This window comes from Pogona vitticeps, chromosome 5 (genome assembly GCF_051106095.1).
Source record: "Pogona vitticeps strain Pit_001003342236 chromosome 5, PviZW2.1, whole genome shotgun sequence".
Classification (NCBI taxonomy): Eukaryota; Metazoa; Chordata; class Lepidosauria; order Squamata; family Agamidae; genus Pogona; species Pogona vitticeps.
Window position 1 is genome coordinate 152,154,537 of NC_135787.1, and position 19,771 is coordinate 152,174,307.

Below are 19,771 nucleotides of genomic sequence, written 5' to 3' on the forward strand. Positions count from 1 at the left end.
GGGTTGAGAAAGAGAGAGGGAGAGAAAAAAGGGGGTGAACAAGAGACCAAGCCGCCGCTTCAACCGGAGCCAAGTCGCCACTTCCTCCGAGGCGAACGCCGAGGGATCCTCTGGTGACCCCTCCCACCTTGGCCTGTGTTGCAACAGGGGAGGGGGACCTTCCCAGCCACTGACTTTTGGTTCACTCGCTCCCGTGCGTGCCGCTCAGTCTCAGTCCTGCCCTCCCCCACCAGCCGCTTGCTTTGTCTCCATGTGCCGGAGAGTGGTAGTGCCACCGCAGATCCTGCCGCTGCTGCTGATGGTGCTGGCGGCCCTGCAGAAGGTAATGGATGAGGGGGAAGGGAGGGAGAGGAGCCACTGGGCTGGGGGCTCTTTGTTCTTGGCATCAGCTCACGGAGGGTGGCAAGGAGCACCGAGGCCTGACGCGGCCACCCCAGCAAGCAGCCGCTGGTGCCGGAGCTGGAGGTGGTGTCGGGCACCAGCAGCAGCAGTGGCATTCGTCCACAGAGGGTGGCAAGGAGCGCTGCATCACTTTCCCTAACCGTTGTGCCGAAAGAGCTACAAAGAAGCAGCCTCTTCACCACCAACGGTTAGAATGTACATTTGAATTTCTCGCCCCTCTTCCCTGCCTATTTTTGGTCATAACTGGAAGCTCCGGCCACAAGTCAAAGCAAAATTTTGCAGCCGGAGCTGGTCGTAACTCGAAATGGTCGTAAGTAGGGGCATTCGTAAGTCAAGGCACCACTGTAGTCTCAAGTAATTTCCAACCAGCCTCAGCAACTACATTCTGGTACCCGTCCCAGACAAATAAAAATAAAAAATAAAAATCAGTATTGCACAAAACAGCCAAGGACAGTGATATTCACATGTCACAACAGATGAGAGGGAAATGATGTAAAAATGTACAAAATAACATCAGGAAGTACATTCCAGTACCCTTTAAAGGTAAGAAACAAATACTTTTGTAAGACAGCTCAGACCAACAATTTCCAAATAGGACAGCATGCCAAAGTTCACCCATCACATTGCAGTAGTGGGACAAACACAACCAGCCATAATATAGCTTCCGGAGTCCAGAACCTGTTCTGAATTGTTCACATTTTTTAAAAGACCCACGAACAGCATATTCTGATCTAGTAGCAACCAATTCAACAGTCATATATAACCAGATCGGTGTAATACATGAAATCTCTCTTCTTCCACAGGAACCACAGCCCTCACATAGAAAAAGTGATTGTGGTTTGTTTCATTTTTCTTTCTGCAATGGGCAATTTCAATTGAGCTATGCTACTCAGAAGTTTTCTGCCGTGATCAGTGAAATATAGATTTTCCTGCCTGGAATGGGTACAAGAATGTTGTACCTGGGGGCATTTGGGGGCTGGTTGCATCAGTCCCCTCTAGTCTGAGAGGAAGTGTACATTTGATTGGACAGTTCCCTAATCAGAAGTCACTGTTCCAGGCTATTTTTGACAAAATTGGTTTTGTGTGCATGAATGTTGTTCCCAGGGGTGTTTGGGGCTTGGTTGCATTATCCTTACCTAGTTGGATCAAATATCTGAATCTGGTTGGGCTGCTCTACTTGTAAGTGACCATTCTGTTTTTTTTTTTCCACAATATTGATTTTCTGCCCAGAATGGGTACTATAATGTTGTTCCGGGGAATTATTTATGGCTTGTTGCATCTGTCTCATTTAATCACATGTGTCATGATTATCCTATTCAGAAGTTGCTGGTCAGCCATTGTGTTCTATTCCAGTGGGTTTTTGAACAAAAAAGGATTAGTGAAAGAGTAACATTTTTTAGGTTTGAAATCTAAAATATGGTTTTGATATTTGTCCATTGTAGCCCACTGTTTTTGGCATCAGTTTTGATTAAGAAGTCCCCATTCTGCCCCGTTCCATTCTATTCAATTCCAGATTTTACCTAGTCCTATTTTATCTTTTAGTGCATTTATTAATTCCGTTTCTAGGTGGACTTAGTTCCAAGATCAGCAAACAGAGGCTTACCAGAGTGTAATGTAAACCATGTGTACAGGATCTGGAGACACAGTCCAAAAGAGTCCCAAGCCAAACTAGTCCAAAAGTCAAACAGGGAGGGTCCAAAAGCGCTGTCAAGCAGTCCTAAAGGTCATATATGAAGAGAGAGAGAGAAAGCAAAGAGAAAGCAGCAAGGTCAGGGCACAAGCCAATCAGAAACAAAAATACATGTTGTCTCCCCTGGCTTAAAGTCCCACCTGAAGACTTTTTCTTTTTAAATAGTAGGGTTATTATATTGAGAAAGGACACATTACTACAATAACCATGTCAAATATTAAGAAGGTATCTCCATACAAATGTATTACAAATGTAGGTTTTCCACCACTATCACCGAATGCGAAATACAATAAATGTTTTAGTGTCACAAATGAAACTACCCAAGCCTTGCAGAATGCAGGCATACCTGTTTCCCAGACTGGAGGTGTTTTGTGCAATCTGTTTTAAGGAAATAGCTGCTAATTACCGTATACCATGTCATGAGGAACTAGATTACAAATTCCAAGACAAGCATATTCTTGATATCATCATAATCAATTTTTATGAACTAGACAAGCAAATATACCTCAGTTTGTGTCATCTGAAAAAACTATGTCCCTTCACCCTGTTGCTGTCTCCATTCCCCCCATACACCTTTACTCTTTATCTCAGACTGCTCTTTCTATCTTTCTACCCGCTTGTCTATTCAGCTTGTTGCAAAATCCATTATCATCCTCACTGTACTATTATTTATCTTCTGTCCAGTCCCACTTCTTATTTACTTTTAGCTTTTCTATGACTCCACTTCAGTTCTCAGCTAGCCTTCCCTTTCTTTTTGCACTGCTCCCCACAACTGTCTCAATCTCCAAAAGTGGCCATATTTTAGTTCTCTAAATCTAGATGGCCACATGCAATTTACACAAATTATTTTATAACTGCACAAATATCACACGAAAAGGCTCAATTGAGATGTGTGTGTACACGCTCCTGCACACAAGAACATCCCTTTTATTGCCTACTCAGGAAACACTGCTGTGTAACTGTTCTAAAAAATGAAGAACCGATATGCAGAATGAAACGGTCTATACATCCCCATTTATGCACCCACTATTCATCCTTCCAAGTACACTCACCTTCCCCCTTTTCCTTTCCCAGCTGTAAAAAAAAAAAAAAAACTGTGACTAAATTAAGTCTGTAACTGTCAGAAATTATATAGAAATCAGTCTCTTTTTAGGGGATCTGTAGTGGAATGTATGTAGTCTCATTTGATTTATGACTCACAGTGAATATATGTGTGCCATCAGTGAGGGGATAAATACATTCTGGACATGCTCGATAAAGAAGCAGCACATGCTTTTTCTTTAGAGAAGCACATGCTTCTCATCATCCTCCATAAAGTATAATCCATCACTAGGGGAGCAGGAGAACCATGATCTGCCATGGGAATTGGGGCCAGAAACTACAGTGGGGTCTTGACTTAAGAACGGCTTGAGTTAAGAACATTTTGACTTAAGAACCGCTCTCATAGGAAAATATTGACTTGACTTAAGTACAGTGGTGCCTCGCACAATGATTGCTTCATACAACGATGAATTCACACAGCGATGGGTTTTTTTGAGGAATTTCCCCCATCGTTTAACGATGTTCTCTATGGGGGAATTTCACTTAACGATGTCCCTTTTTGCTCATTTAAAAGTGTCTTAAAATGTTTGAAACCTGTTTTAAATGCTTGGATTCCATAGTGCACCTTGTGAAACATGTGCAAACTTAATTTGGTTTTGTTCTGAGTCTTCATTAATTTTTGATGATTTTTTTATTTTCCCCATTTAAATCAATTGAATGGACAGTTCAATTCATTTAAATAGGGAAAACAAAAAATCACCAAAAATTGTGAATTTGTGAATTTCGTTGTATGGTATACTGTGTATATACTTACAATGACAATAAATTATATTATTATTATTATTATTATTATTATTATTATTATTATTATTATTATTATTATTATTATTATTATTATTATTATTATTATTATTATGTCATGGTATACATGTAGTTCCTGGATAGCTCTTATATTGTCCTTTTGATGCAGAGACTGTGATGTGGTCACCAACACCACCCCATGTGGACTGTCTGCTCTCACTGCATCCCCATCCCTGAGAGACTGGGCAAAGCAGATATTCTGAAACCCAAGGAGACTAGAAGGAGGGAAGCACAAGTGTCTTCAGGGAGGAAGGGGATGAGAAGCACCTGACAGGGCTGGAGGAGGACCCATTGCCAAGGTTAAAGGAAGGTGGGGAGAAAAAGCTCTGGGTGTTCTGCTGGGTCTGGAACACCCAGTCAGGGATCCACAGAGAAGGAATAAACCTGAGGCTCAGCAATGAAGGAGTGGGGCCTATGGAGTATGCAGCTGTTGAGCTGGCCTGGGAATGAAAAGATGACCCATAGTGAGAGTTCCTGAGCACCTTCTCAGCGGCTAGGAGTCATGGCCAAGGAAAAGGAACTATCACCACTTCTGCCCTGGAGAAGGCTCCTTCCCTGCCAGCTTTGTGGCACCCAATATGCTTGACAGGTCCTGTGGTGCCCTCCCCTATCCAACTAATGAGCTGATGATGCAAACATGAGCACAAGAGAAGAAGGAAGCTCCTCAAGGAGCAAGTGTGTAGGCACCGCTTTGGCCTTTATTGAAATGCTCCAAGCCCAGTTCTGGACAGGGCTTGTTCCTCACCAGGACTTCACTGGCTTCACTGATGAGACTTTAAGCCAGTACTGTACTGAAATAATCGTTTCCAAGGGACTAGTGCTGGAAGTCCCCTGGGGACTGCTGGTGAAGGAACCTAACTCAATAAAAAATGCTCTGACCAGCAATCTGGATCTGGTTGAGTTATTGGTGGCAAAACCCAAGGCTGCCAATTCCACTGGGGGCAGGGGAGGCAGGCTTCACACAGAGACTGGCCAAATAACAGAGGGAATTCAATCTTTCAAAGCAATTCGGGACTAGAGAAAGAAAAAAGGGATCATTACCTGGAACTATTCAGTGACTCCAGTGACAGCAAATTGCTAAGCCACTGTTGATGGATTTCCATGGGTTATGGAATTAACCCCGAGATTCAGAGAATCAGAGGAAATTGCCACACAATCAATCAGCCCATTGGCCCATCTACTCCACTACTGTCAAATCTAACTGGCAACATCTCACCAGTGCTTCTTGCAGGATGCTTTCCTAACCCTAATCTAAGACCATACTATTCTACCGAGTAATAGTGCCTTGGTAGAGTACCGAACCCAGTATGCCTCAGTTTTCCAATCCAAGCATTTGACCCTGTTCAACTTATGAAATAAAATTGACATGTTCAGGATGGTACAGTGATAATCACATTCCAGCCTAGGCATATAGGACTTCTCTGCCACACACCATCTGCTCTGCTGCATGAGTAGAGACCAATTAACTGATAAGGACTATAGGGTAGTGACCTCCCACCAATGCAAGAGTAATGATGTGCCAGATGGGGAAAATGGCCCTGTTACCTCTATGGTTTGGGGAACTGTTGTGCAAAACACTAACTTTTCTTATCTCTGATAACAATCGTTCTGCTAGTGTGGGAGGATTTAGGAGTAGCGCTGTTAAGAAACAAGCCATAGCTATTTATGTGTGTTAAAACATTTCATATATTGTAATAATTCTGAGTTACAATTGTAAGCTGTAAATCTAGAGCAGTTCCAATCTGGGACTACTATATAGAGTTGTGCCTCTGATGCACAGAATCTAATATACTTTTTTCTTTGCTGTATTAGAACTTCTACTTATAATACTATCTAAAATCTAATATGGAAATTTTATAGACTTGGATGGTACCATCTCCATGACTACACACTAAAACAAAATGTCTCCCAACCTGTTACAAACAGATGAAGATTCAAGCTGCATATGGCTGGAACTTTCACTAATGGAATATGCCAACTGAACCCAAAAGAATAGTGCATTTTTATACATGTTATTTAACTTGATGCCTAAGTGGCCTTTCCTTTGAAGCAAAATTTATTTTTCAAAACCCAGTGTAATTTACATAAAAGCTGTAAGTATTTTAAGTATAGCGGAATTGAAATTATGAATTTTCTGGAGAGGGGGAGAGAGAAGGAGAGGGATAAGCATGCAAGATTTGTAGAATCTTTAGAGGAGAAAAACCTATGGGATCAAAACAAACTAAAACAGTCCAATAAGAAAAGGACATGACTAGTAGCCACCATAGCTTGGAAAAAACGTTATTGGTGCTAAAATACTAATTTTGAGTATTTAAAGAATATTAATTCATTGACCTAATACCATTCAGGAGATTGGAGTGGACTGTGTTAACTCAATTAATTAATTAATAATTAGATTTACATACCATATTTTTTCTGTTTATAAGATGACCCGATGTATAAGATGACACCCCCCCTTTTCTAACCTCAAATTTGAAAATTTGATCACTGCTTTCCCCGCCACTTCCTAAACCCGGGGCTTAACAAAAGGAAGGGAAAAGCAGGGATCAAAGGGCTGCATGATCACTGAGCCCGCAACCAGCTGTGGAGGCAGCAACAGCAGCAGCCGGAGGAGAATGAGGCAAAGAAGCAGCCGGGTTTGGCCGCCTCTCCCGGCTGCCCATTGACTGCTGCTGCCACCGCAAGGAGACAATTACGCGGCGGCAGCAGCAGTCAATGGGCAGCCAGGAGAAGCGGCTGAGCCCGGCTGCTTCTTTGCCTCAGTCTCCGCCTCCTCCTGCTGCCTTCCGTGTATAAAACGACCCTCAATTTTTTCTCTGATTATTTTAAGAAAAATTGTCATTTTATACAAGGAAAAATAAGGCAACTGAATAGCTTCATTAAAAAATATCGCTCCAGATTTATATCTGTGAAGACTCTCAGTCCTCTAGGTGAGGTTACTGGAAGTTGAGTCATAAAAATGGCCAGTAACAAATTACTGAGAAACACTGTTATCTTAAAAGATTGGCACTGTTGATATTTAATCCTAAAAATACTGAATTCTAAAATAGTAGCTGAAAGCATTAATAAATGAATGATTTCCAAAATCTCATAGATACACAATGTTTAATGCTGAAGAGGGAAAGCAAAAACAAAACAAAACACAAACAAACAAACAAACAAAACAAGGGAGCACGGAGCAGAATGGAATAGAAGACCTGACTGGTGATTCCATATATATTAATTAATACTGTAATTATGCACAATTAAGTGGATTCTGACTTACAGCAAAACTTTCCATGGTTTTCCAGAAATAAAGTACACAAAAGTGGTTTGCCATTCTCTTCTTCTGGGGACTTTCTGGACTGTTGAGCTTAGAGGAAGCTACACAGATGGCTCTTCTCCCTGAAACCATAGCGAGGATTCGAAATCCCAACCTTTGGCATTACAGCCAGGCACCCAGCTCTCTGAGCTATCCAACCAGCGTTCTACCCTGTTTCCCTGAAAATAAGCCCTAGTATGATTTTTTCAGGATGCTTCTAATATAAGCCCTACCCCAAAAATAAGCCCCGGTTAAGTGAAACCCCGCCCTCCACCACTGTGCAGCAACCATAAGATGACATAACTGTATTTGAATAAATGTAGATGGTTGTACATGAAAAAAATAAAACATCCCCTGAAAATAAGCCCTAATGTGTTTTTGGAGCAAAAATTAATATAAAACCCTGTCTTATTTTGGGGGCAATATGGTATTTAGATTACTAATTATTAATGTAAACTACTGATTAATTTTATGATGCAATGGCATTTGTATAAATAGGAAAATGTACAAAATTACTAATGGACTTTTTTTCTGTCCACATTTCTGGATACATTGTGACATTAATTTTCAAGAATCATATTTGAAGTATTGCATTGTTATTTCATTAGTGATCAAATCCTTTTGAAATTTAATACCCAAAGTAGATGTTAAGTAGTACTGACAGATGAACTAGAACAGAAATCAAAGTCTTCATTGTTTGTTTTCCTTCTTATCAGGTAATATACCATAACTCACAAGATTCTCTCTCCTTTCCACACACTGTTATGGTCCTAGTCTGACACGGTATTATTAAGATTCAATCAAACCCTTAACATTCTGTGTTTTAGGTGGGAGGAAAGAGCTATGTACACTAAACAGATAATCCTTTAAAGTGCTAATAGGCTGTTATTACCAGTCTACTGCAGATGTGTTTTGGCTCACTGTCATCTGAACAGTCTTACATGTAGGCAATTTCCTAGTAGCTTTCATATACTTTAATACCTAGGTTTTTTTTAAAAAAAATTGTTCAGAATCACTTTTCCTACTTTAAAGGGGATTAAAAGGCAAAATGCAGTTGGTGAATACAAAGCACTCTATATGAATAAATCAGAAAGTGTTTAGTCACATGAGAGACCTCCAGGGAGTTGACTGTAACAACTATCAAAACTGTGTTAAAATATGGAAGTCTGGGAATAATTAGCTGCCTTAAATCTAGCAGATCACATTTAATGACAACTACTCATAACACCATAAAGAAGGCTGACCGCCGAAGAATTGATGCTTTTGAATTGTGGTGCTGGAGGAGACTCTTGAAAATTCCCTGGACTGCAAGAACAAACCTACCCATTCTGAAGGAAATCAACCCTGAGTGCTCACTGGAAGGACAGATCCTGAAGCTGAGGCTCCAATACTTTGGCCATCTCGTGAGAAGAGAAGACTCCCTGGAAAAGACCCTGATGTCAGGAAAGTGTGAGGGCAAGATGATTGGACAGTGTCTTTGAAGCAACCAACATGAATTTGACCAAACTCCGCAAGGCATTTGAAGACAGGAGGGCCTGGCGTGCTCTGGTCCATGGGGTCATGAAGAGTCGGACACGGCTTAATGACTTAACGATTAAACAACAACAGCAACTCATAACACCCCCAAACTACTCTGGTACCCCCCCCCCGAACCATAGTTTTTGAATGGTACCAAAGGCTACAGTGGAGGTGGAAAGGGGAGAAGAACAAAGTTTTGTTCTGATGGCAGTGCAGACATAGAATTTAGGTCAGCGATGGGAGAGCAAATAAAGGAGCAAAACTAGAGCTTGAAAAAGTTGGGTTTTTGATGACTCCTGGAATTTCCCAGCCTACAGGACTCTGGGTGACTTGGAAATTTTAGGAAGCATGGACCCCCCAAAAAATCCAAAAAACTGTTTCCTAAACTGCAATTTTCCTTACTGCAATTTTTTTTTCAGAGAACCAGAACGTTCACCAGGTATGGGAGAACAGTCATGCCTACTGTACATCCATCATTCAGGTGGAAATGAACTTATTCATTTGAGAGCAGCTGGGCAATAAGAAGGAGAATGCTCTATCTGGTCCCTATCCCCATGAGTTTCAATGTTTACCATCAGGACAGATTTTTCTTTCTTTCTTTCTTTCTTTCTTTCTTTCTTTCTTTCTTTCTTTTGTTATTGTTGTTGTTGTTGTTGTTGTTGTTGTTTCAAAAAATCTACATACTCTACAATACTCTCACGACTTAAAAGTTATTCTTCTAGACAACAGTTCCACAAAAACCATCCCATCAGCATGGCCATTGGGAGTTACAGTCCAGAAAATGGACTTTGTTGAAGCTTTGAAACATTACTATTACAGAGTTGCCACTTTCTGGAAAGTCAGGGAAATGGAAATTGGTCAGGGAAAGTCAGGGAAATTGTGATTAAAATGTATTCAAGCAGTGGATTTTTGACCTGCTGCTGCAAGAGCATGATCTTCTCTTGTGGTAACTGGAATAGAGAAGTAGCAGGATATAAGTAAAATTGAATGATGCCCTTTCCCAGCTACACTTTTTTCTCAGCTCCACCCCCAGCAACCAGCCTACTGTGCATGATTCCCAAGGTCTGCCCGTAGCATTTGCAAAGCAAGGCTAGTTTAAACATTTAGCAAGATACAAACTTTAATCATCTGTTTTCATCCCCACCTGCTAGAATTGAATTTAACTTACGTATAAAGATAAGCATATTTTGGGGCCATGCTTGTGTATGGAATTGATGTTTTGTCTCCTGCTAAACCTAGCACAGAGTTGCAAATGAGTTTTGCTGCTGTTGGATTTCACAATCAACTAGCACTTTCTACTATGCACCATACAAATTTTTCAAATGTGAAAAATTTGGAGTGAAAAATGCTGGAGTTTACAGAATACCACCTCCCTTACCCTTTTCCCTGACTTCTCCCATGCATAAAGGTTGCAAATGAGGGTTGTCTGCTTCTCTAGGTTGCAGAAATGATCTACGAGCACTTAAACTCCACCTCCTTTCTTGCTGCTGCTCTGTTCATTACACCTTCTGGAACCAGAAAGTGAAAGTGAAGCTTTCCCAGCTTTGGAAAGTTCCTACTTGCCAGAAAACAAATCTGCTACCATCTTGGTGTCAGGCAGGTGGTTCAGTGTATAGCTGTATCTGAAACCACATTTTGAAGATGGCTTCTATGAGGACAGTTTTAATATGCAGTGGCTGGATTTCAAACTTCATCCTGACTTCGTTCCATGGCTATCACCAGTTGCTCGAGACAAGTGCAAAGGTTATTGTAAAGTGCGCTACAAAACCTTTGAAGTAAGTAATATGGGGATTAAAGCTATAGTGTCTCATGCACAAGGACCAATTACATCATAAGAACCTGAAAATTAATCAACAGTCCATGGTAATATGTTTAGGTTCAAAGTCAAGTACAAGTTCAGATAGTAAAACCAGAGAGGGTGAAGAGTCAACCCCTGCGAAAACTGGAAAACATGATCAGAGAGATGAAAATGGCAAAGAATTACCCACCACACAAAATAAACTAAATGAATGTCTAGTGGCCAAGTTTTGCTTGGAGTAGTACATGGTAGTAACTGTTGCTGTAAACCTGATTGAGAGAAGTCCTTTGAAGTTCAAGATGGTATGTGGCCTAACAGCACTAGATCCTACTGTCATTTTATACAAGCCAAATCTTGGAATCATCAGAATAGGGGCTGTTCCTGAAGCTCTACATGTGGCAAATCAGATCAACAACACAGTAGCAGAAAAATCAAAGCAACAGTACACTGTTGCAAAACAAACTGATAAAGTTGGATTGGATACATTTACAGTGAAATCTTGAAGCCCTGACACATGTCTGTTGTAACATCACTGGATGTGCCTCTTCTGCAGGCCAGCCTTTATTTTTCCTTTAAGCCATCTGTAATATTATAAAAGCCCCTCAACGTCATCAGGACACATGTACTTTCTGCCCTGGGACACAAAATGTACTTAAGTAAGGACAATGCAAGAAGAATTATTCATTCGGCCTGCTTGGGCCTGCCAATAGGATCTTCTCCTTTGGGCACAACATGTCATGCAATCTGTAACCATGCTCCTCCTCGTCATCTAAGTGTACTGTAGCCAAGAGCCCTACAAAATTGTTTCCCGCTGTTACAACCTACAGTCTATATGAGTTTTCCCTGGTGACTAAGATTTTCCTAAGAGCCACTGTTTTCCCCTGATGTTTCTGCCAGCAACTCCGATCATCCTCAGCCAGAATGATCAATATTTTATTTATTTATTTGGCTTTTATACCACCCATCTAGATAAATCTACAACAGCCAGAGATGATGCAAGTCATAGGCTGGAACATATGCAAGACGCGAAAACATGATGGCTGCTCTGCAACCAGTGGTCTCTGCGGCCATATTCCATGCAAAAAGCCAACTGAATGAGGTTCTTTCTATCTGTACATTTTAGAGGCTTGCCTCCGAGAAAGGTGCCTGAAATCTAAGAGTACATGATAACAGTTTTCACTACTTCCACAGATCAGTATGAAGATAGTGGAAGGATCACTATGGAATCACCTCAGGGGATCTTGCAGAGCTGGCAGAGAAACAGCTTTGTCTATCAGAGCTTGGAAAAGAACCTTTTTTGGATTCTGGAAGTTCTAGTCCAAAGGCTTTTTCCTAGCTGCAGTGTATATGAAATCCTACAGAGTTCATCAGGTTGATCATTGGATCCAATTAACTTCCCAGTGTTTTCTCCAGGTATTGCACAAATAATCCAGAGACTATATTTTAATAAAGCTATCTTTGCAAACAGTATTGTAGAATTGCCCTGTTATCATTACTTTTAGAAATGTTGATTTATATCATGCCACGTTCATTTTTCTGCATATCTTTCCTAATTTCCAGGTGTGTGGGAAGGTAGTTGAAATCTGAAAACTAAGGGTGGGGTTTTTTTGTTTGTTTTTCTGTGTGAAAGGAAAGGTCAGATGTATTCTGCAAAAAGAAACAGAAGATTGTGACAGCAGATCAGTAGTTAATATGTTTGCTGGCATATTTGGAATTCTGCCCGCTAAGATAAAATCAGTTAGATTTGGATCCTAAATTTACAACCGTTCACAGGAATTTGGGTGTGTACAAAAAATGGTTCCAGGTATGCCAGATAATAACAGTGCCTAGCTACTATTATTTGAACTGCAGATAATTACAGAGGAATTGCAAACTGACAGATTTTGACACAACCACACATAATAATTAGTAACTGTACTTCCTTTTTAATTCAAAGGAGGTTGATGCTATGCCTCTAACAGACAGATTTGCATTTGTATGCACCAGCAAGCATATAAGCTGCTGACAGCAGACTGCTGATGCAATTTCATGGTCCTTTTGCAGAATGGTCTCACCTTCCCCATTCCAGGAGGAAACAAAACTATCTGGTTAATGTTTCCGTTCATAATATTCATTTACAGGGTAGTATGTGGGGAAATCCCAAACTGATTTTAATGCACAGTCATAACATACAATCTGAAGAACCATCTGACTCTTAAAAGTCATCAGTTTTTCAATTCATTAATTTAAGCACTTTACAAAAGGAACAAAATTAAACTATTTCCTTACTTTCAGTTTTCTTTGACATACACATCTTATATTAAGTCTAAAGAAATCTGCTGTGACTAATATTTAGCAGTGCTCTGTTTAAAATATCTCAACACAGCATGAAGTGATCTTGAATGCAAGAAACAGAAACAAAAATTAAATTTCAGCAGATGCCAATGAAAACTGAAATTCTTTATCATTCTAAATTATTTTCTATGTTCTCACTTTAACAGTAAGAAATTGTTCATAGAGTATAAACATATTGCCCATAAGAAATAATATATACATTTCTGTCTCGTTTTCATCTATCTCTATAATCTGTATGCACAGTTTGCTCAGTAACAGAACACATGATTCAGGGCCTAATGCTGCTGTCCCACCCATGTCCACTACAGATGGAAATCTAAATGTACCTTCTAGTAATAAAAAAAAGAGTTTACATTCATAGAATGGGGCTTTCTCACCTACACCTTCCTTCTGCATTCCACTCTAAAGCTGCTCTTGGGAATTCAGGAACCATAAGGATGTAGAAAAGATGAAATTGTGGAAATAAGAAATTCAATTTCAATTCAATTTCAAATGTTCTCTTCCTTTGCAAGTCACATACATTATTACTTAAAATGTTCCATTATTACTTAGAAAGTTAAACATGTTTATGGATTATGGAGGGAGCCCAAGGGAGCCCTATGGAACTTACTTCAAAGTGAGTCTGCTAACAATTTTAGGCTCCAAATCAATGTTTGTATTAGAGGGAGAACAGTGTGCATGCAGATTGCAGAGACAGATAGTAGTAAGATATATGTTAATTTTTATGGGCAATATTATACACACAATACATGGCCACAACTATTTTATGTATCACACTGGATATCCTAAACAAGAAACAAAAACAAAACAAAGCCTCAAAATGTAGTCCAAGCAAGTCAGAGCTTTGCTGTTTTAATTTATATAGAGGAAATATAACTGCAAGGAGGGATCAATCACACTATAAATTTTAAGACAGCACCTCTCCTTTACAGGCAACCTGAACAGAAAAGGGTGGGGCTGATCATTCTGGCTAGAAGGAAAATAAGGCGCTGCTCTCCAGACAGAAAGAGCGGCTCCTCATTAACATACCCACCCAAACACGGTGACGTCACGGAGCGGCAGGCTGGAATTATTGCACCATGCACTAGGGAAGCCGAGCCCGTCCTTGCCTCTAATTGTCATCGAGCTGTAACTTGGGATGAAACGGCAGCTTTTCTCCTCAGGATCTCGTTCCCTCTGCCTCCCACCTATGGAAGGATTGCCTTTTTCCCCCCTCCTCCCTACGCCGAGTTCCTGCTACCACCCCAGCACGGGCAAATTAGCAGATGGAACCCCTCCTTCCCTCCTTATCCTTCCGAATGAAAGATCCGAGAAGGGTCGCCCGCGTCCTTGATGCCGTCTTTCGTCACCTTCTGGGATCGGCCACAAGCCTTTACAAGGGAAGACCCGTTTTTCCTTTTAGAAAGTCTTTGAGAGTCTCTCCAATTAACTATGCCTAGTAACCTCAGTTATCAATCAGATCGCGGAGGTTTGGGAGGGGGGGGAGAGAGAAGGGGCCTTCCTGCCGAACACACTAAGCGACACAGTCACAACACAGGTGTGGTGGCAGGGAGGAAATGTTAAATCAACCTGCCGAAAGCTGCGATGCCCTGCACTCTCCTGATGCAGTCAATGAAAGAAAGCAAAATGCCAGCCATGCGTTCCGCTGGAAACGGCCGGGTTTCTTATTCGTTCTTTCTCCACGCACGCACACATGTCACGAAAGCAAAATAAACGACCAGGAGGCCGCACTAAAGATCTGTCTGGAAGGAGGATGCTACGGGCAACCTGCTTTCTTGCAAGAATGGACTTGCTCGCTAAGCCGGACGGCTCCTGCAGCCACCTCCCTCCTCCAAGGTGTGTGTGTGTGTGGGGGGGGGAGGATGAAAACTTGACACAGAATACGGGAAGCTCTACTGCCCCTAAACCCTACTAACCTACATTGACGCCCGCCGGAGCCTCCTCTTGTTTTGTCTCTCGCCTCCCCCTCCCCCGTTCTTGCTTTCCTTCCTTTTTCAGTCTGACCACCCTGGCTCCATCATCCTGCTGTGTGGGTATCTTCTAGGCAGGAAGGATACTCCCGTCTGTACTCGTTCTCCTCCACCGCCCCAAAGCTGCCAAATTCTCCGGAGGGAGGGCAGGAGGCACCGCGCACCTCTTCCAGCCTGCGCTGCGGCTGATCCGGGGCCCATCCATCCATTAGTCTCAAGAGGATCGCCCTGGCCTTCGACATCCCCTTCGCCCGCCCCAGCCTTCCTTTGTGTGTGTGTGTGTGTGTGCGCGCGCGCGAATGCCCTTTTCTGTGCTCCAACGCTGGGCGGGAGGAATGGGAGAGCTCTGCAGAGATGGGGGGGGGGAGAGGTAATGCCCATCAACGTTGTGGAAAAAAACCCCTTGGTTATGAGTCCATTCCCCTTGACTCCCATATTGGGTCTCTGATCCATCTGGTTCATCACATCATGGCCTTGTGTCATTTCTCTCGCCTGGTCCATCTAGGATGCTGCATATTTCTACTTCTCCCATGGGAGAAGGCAAAACCACCATCTGGGGACAGATGGTTTCTTCCCTGACCGCCCCCCCTCCGCCGCCGCCTCCGCCCTTGGCGGGCTCTCAGTTCCCCGATACCTGGCGGCGTGATATTCCGTGCCACGCGCCACCCCACAGCCTCGCCTCGGCGACCACGAGGCTTGCCTGAGCCCTCTATTCACTCTCGCCTCCGCTCTTCTGCGCGTTCCAGGTGTGGCTCGTCGCCCTTCACTTACCTTCTCTCACCAGGGCCGGCCAGTGTACCTCGGAGGAGTCCCTCGCTCCCTCTTGCCCTCTCGCTCCCTCTTCCGCAGCCCCTGCAATGTGGCGGAGATGGGAAAGAGAAGACTCAATGATGGGGTTTAACCAGCGGGCGGGAGCGAGCACGCGCGCGGCTTGGGTCACTGTGTGGTGGGGGAGCGCGCGCGTGCGTGTGTGACTCTATGAAGGAGGGGAGCGACATGTGGGCGACTCTTCCGATGCAGAGCATTTAAAACGCAGCGAAAGGAAGGCGGGCAGGAGGGAGGGGGCAAAGGCAGGGCCGCCCTTCCCTTGACGCAGAGCCGCCTGCAACGGCGGGCAGCATCTTCCTCCCAGCCAGGCTTGACGGAGCGCAGGGTCTTCCCCCCCACACACACTCCGCTGAGGGCGTTGCCCCATTCCGCAACCGCCAAACCTAGGCTGGAGGCTTTTCTGGGAGAACAAAGCAGAGCTCCCGCCCTTCGTCAGGCCCGCTTTCCCCGCTCCTTTCCGTCCTCCTTCACCCCCTCCCCGCCTAACCCCACCCTACGGCTCCGGAGCGGGATGTTGCGGCAGGGTGGGTTTTTCTGCCCTCATAGGCGCGCGCCCGTTGTGGTCTCTGTTACGCCTCTCTCTCTCCCCCTCCCCCCACACACACCGTTTTTATTCCCGCCTAGGTACTTAAGCCTCCTCTTGTTCTTGAAGGGGGAAAGGGGGCCGCGCTAGAAGGAAACGTCTCCTTCAAGGTGCACATGGAGGAGAGGGCAGCTGCCGCCCCTGGAAGGGTAGTAGTGGATTAATGGCGGGGGCTCCCCATAAGAGAACTCTTGTGGGAAGACTAGTTGGATGAGGAGCATCGCAGATAGGAATAGAAGTTAGGTGTAAGATACGAAGTCTGGCACACACGTACATTGGCTCATAGTAACTGCATACATATTAAAAGCTTGCAATGTCTTCAGATAAATCTGCGAAAATGGACCAAATGGGAAGTACATGTTCAATTCTGGGGCGATTGCAGGGCAGATCAAAGAGCCCCTGGTCACCTGTGGGAGCAACACTCTGCAGATCCTTTGTGTTCCTTCTAAAATCCATGAGATGAAGAGTTTTAACCAGAATTTGAATTGAGCAAACAGCAATTGAAAAGGCAGAGTTGATGGCAACAAAGGATAGAGAGTAATAGTAGAACTTCTCCTATAAAATCCAACATCTTCCAGGACATTAAACCTTAGGAAAGGCTTGGGCTGAACTCAGTGCGAGGTGTATATACCCATTCAGCCATTCTACCACCCATTTTACATAGGTATGCTTTGAAGTGAAAGATTAATACAGTTCATTGCTAGCTAGGACTCACATTCTAGAATTTTCTCTCTTTTTTTGTCCTCCTTAATTAGTAAGCCAACCAAACTAGATCACTTACCATGATTCAGTGTCTCAGTGACTGCAGATCCTCTGTTCCTCTTGCATGGGCTTTGATAGACTAGGTCAGCATTTATGTGCTAGGATCTGTCATTCCCCCCCCTCAACCATCTTCCTTTGTTTGCTTCTGTGTAGTAGTGCAGATCCCACCGCCTGATGACTTTTGAACAATTGCAAGATGTGTGTATGCCAACAGAGCTAATATACTCCTGTTTATCACATCACCAAAACTGAAGGCTGTGTGGCCCCAATCCCACCTCTGGTCATACCCATTTTTTTTTTGGACAGAACTCTGGAAACACACAAATACTATCAGAGACCTGGACAAAGATCAGGTTGGAGTGTCACCAAAAGAGTGCAGAGTGAGCCAGTTACCTGTGTGCCCTTACTTGGGTATGGATTGGTCAGAGACCCATATATATATATATATATATATACAATATTTGTTTTATATTGGTCCAAATTAATAGCTGTATTAGTATCATACTAGTGTATACATATATATATTTGTGTACACATATAATCATCCATCCAAAAAAAATTTCCTCTGATTTATGAATGTGGGGTATTGCTTCTGTGGTCAATGATTAAAAATGCCAGAAAGTGGTCTGACACTTCCTTGAAATATCATGCCAGCATTGCCAGCAGGAAAAACCAAAACAAAAAGACAGCCAACTTTACATAGCATAAGCCAGCCTGGAAACTGATGCATTAATGTTATCTGTTAAGATTTTCTACTACATCCTCTCTGGTGCTCACTACCATTCACAAGCAAGGGAAAATCTTTGAATTCTTATCCTTTTTTCATCAGTTAATTGCATCTCACTCAAACAAAAAGCAATTATCATGGCTGTTTTTCAGCACCTTGGTTAGTATGTGCCATTGAGTCAAAACTGAAGTATAGCAACCCGAACAGGGATTTCAAGGTAAGTGGGATATTTGAGAGGCTTTTCTAGTTCCATTCCCCAGTGAGTTTCCATGGCTGAGCAAGGATTCAAACTTGGGTCTTCAGAGTCCTAGTCCATTACTTAATTTAGGTATTTATTGCTTGCCTAGAAAAAACCCTCCATTTAAACATGGATATATTACTTATCATAAAGTGGTGTGATCAAACTTCTACTTGCAGTCATGGAATCATAGCCGATGAATCATTCATACATTGAAATGTTCCTCAGACAGAAATCTCAGACAGTTAATTAGAGTGATTTGACTAAAGGTTCAAATCAAGCCCTGATAGCATTCTATGGCAAAGAACGAGCCACACTGCCACATACCTAAGAGTGGTTTAAACGTAAAGGTTTTGTAACAAATATCCATATTTTTCTTTCACCTTTTCTCTAAATTGAGATGTGTTGTGCCTTTCCCTTCTGTCTAAAAGAACATTTCATTTGAATATTACATCACCCAATGTGGTATGGTCAGGCTAGGGCTCCGATGATGGCTTCAAATTCTCACTTGGCCAAGGAAACTCATTGTGAGTGACAACAGTAAACCTTTCCTTGATCATCTAATATACCTTTTTAAAAAAAAAAAAAAAGAAGAAGACTATTAGGGTCACCATAAGGCAGAAGGAAGTTGATGACACATATGAGCAACAAGAGAACTATAGGAAAGAAATCTGACTGCAACTTTCTTCAAAACTTTGATGCCTAGAAGTTGACTACACTGAGTTTTATGGGATGGGTACAGGTGATAATTCACATTGCTCTTTAAGGGGTAGCAGTTCAGTACTTTTCAGCTAAAAAGAGGTAACTGGAGTGCATATGCTCAACTGAAAGTTACATTTCTTCTAGGCATTTGAAGAGTCCTGTGCAGTTGCCTGGATTTGATGATTTGGACCAACAAGGGCATGTGAGCCCTTTGAATGCTTTGTGATTTGCTAATTTAGTCCTGCTGATTCTGGTATGACTGACAAATGAGGTTGGCTTGTAATACTCAGAAACAATTGTTTGATGATCCAAAACATATTTCAGAAGGTGCACCTCTAGTCACAAATGAGTCATGAGTTTGAACAGGTGGATCAGGCCAAAGGCTCATCTAGACCAGCTTCCTATATCTCACCATGGCCTCATCAGATGCCTCTGGTATGACACAAGACAGCCACAAGACAGCTAGATACCTGTTTCCTGATACCACTCCCCTGCATCTGGCATTTTGAAGTACCTTCCTTTTAAGCCTGAAGATTATACATCCACATCATGCCATGTAACCTATGATGAACTTTTCCACCAGAAATCTGTCCAATCTCCTTTTAAAATCATCTAGGTCAGATGCCATCACCACATCCTGTGGCAAGGAGTTCCACAGACTAACAACAAGCTGGAGAAAAGTATTTTCTTTTGTCTGTTCTCACTCTCCCAACACTCAATTGGAGTGGATGTCCCCTGGTTCTAGTATTGTGTGAGAGGGAAAAGAGCTTCCCTCTATTCACTTTATCTATCCCCTGCATAATTTTATACATCTCAATCATATTCCCGCTCAGGTGCCTTTTCTCTAGATTAAACAGCCCCAAATGCTGTAGCCTTTCCTCATATAGGAGGTGCCCCAGCTCAGTAATCATTTGGTCGCTCTCTTCTGCACCTTTTCCAGCACCACTATGTCTTTTTTGAGGTGCAGTGACCAGAACTGTACTCAATACCTTCCAGGTGCGGCCTTACCTCTTTTT

The 19,771-nt window shown here is 42.6% G+C and overlaps 1 protein-coding gene across 3 annotated transcripts in view; it reads right to left on the bottom strand.

Moving 5' to 3' along the window:
* The window catches only part of SLC6A15 (solute carrier family 6 member 15), a 44,948-nt gene extending 29,088 nt beyond the window's left edge, over window positions 1–15,860 (bottom strand). Inside the window, exons 1-2 of one of the 3 annotated variants that reach the window (XM_020777777.3) lie at window positions 15,687–15,860; window positions 2,006–2,119 (exon numbers count right to left, since the gene is read on the bottom strand). The gene's annotated coding sequence lies outside the window, so the exon portion shown is untranslated. Of the gene's footprint in view, window positions 1–2,005; window positions 2,120–15,079; window positions 15,193–15,686 lie in introns of those variants that run through there. The other 2 variants (XM_078376976.1, XM_020777782.3) reach the window with 2 other exon arrangements.
* Window positions 15,861–19,771: the final 3,911 nt, after the last annotated feature.